Source organism: Octopus bimaculoides, chromosome 3 (assembly GCF_001194135.2).
Source record: "Octopus bimaculoides isolate UCB-OBI-ISO-001 chromosome 3, ASM119413v2, whole genome shotgun sequence".
NCBI classification, from domain to species: Eukaryota; Metazoa; Mollusca; class Cephalopoda; order Octopoda; family Octopodidae; genus Octopus; species Octopus bimaculoides.
This window is the reverse complement of record NC_068983.1, coordinates 95,562,974-95,563,807: the sequence shown is the minus strand read 5'-3', so window position 1 is coordinate 95,563,807 and position 834 is coordinate 95,562,974. Positions and strand designations below refer to the sequence as shown.

General features: G+C 37.5%; 1 protein-coding gene across 1 annotated transcript in view; it reads right to left on the bottom strand.

The window, feature by feature from the left end:
• Positions 1-834, bottom strand: part of LOC106881018 (zinc finger protein Noc) — a 35,360-nt gene that overhangs the window by 25,431 nt on the left and 9,095 nt on the right. The window lies entirely within an intron of this gene.

The following is an 834-nucleotide window of genomic DNA, read 5'->3' as shown; positions in this document are numbered from 1 at the left end:
TATATATTGAGAAATAGAGAGAACGAATGACAAATGAGAAAATAGAAAAATAAATGGATAAAGTCCGCGAAGAATAGTATTAAATCATTTAAGGTTTGGAGTAAGTGAAAGAGCTATCAGCTGTATTCTAGTCATTGTCCTTCTTTGGATAGTTGTGAAATTGGATGTAAGGATAGAAGGGACAGGAAAAGGAACATGAAAAGAAAGTAGGGGAAACAATTCCAGCGTTACAAACCACTTTGTGTATGACTACATCTTTGCCAACCGTTTTATCAGAAATGAATGTAGGGTAAATGGGATATTTGGGGTCAGAAGATCGAACAAGTGTGGTTGCATTGGGTGGGCATGGCTTACTCCTGAAGGAGAATGGTGAGAGAGTGGTACATGCCATGAAAATTGAGGGCATCACCCACAATACATTTCCGGTTCATAGACTTCTAATGGCAGGAGGAGGCTTCACAAGCTTGGGAAATGGGTAAACACGTTAAAACAAGACTCTAGAGTGAGGAAAGGGAATACAAGGAAAGTTTTGAAGTTCATTTCCTGGCAGTGCAGTGAAAGAGACCGATAGAATAAGAACCAGGCTCAAAAGGAAATATAAGTATTGGGGATAATTCGATCGACTCAAATTCTTCTAACCGGTGTCCCAGCATTGTCACAGGTTAATGACTGAAACAAGTGAAAAAAAATTACACGCACACACACACACACACACACACACATTTATACACAGACATATGTAACAGTATATATGTGTATATACTCATATACAGAAATATATGCACTGCTAACAATATACACATAAATATGTGTGAGTATAAATATATAGGGATA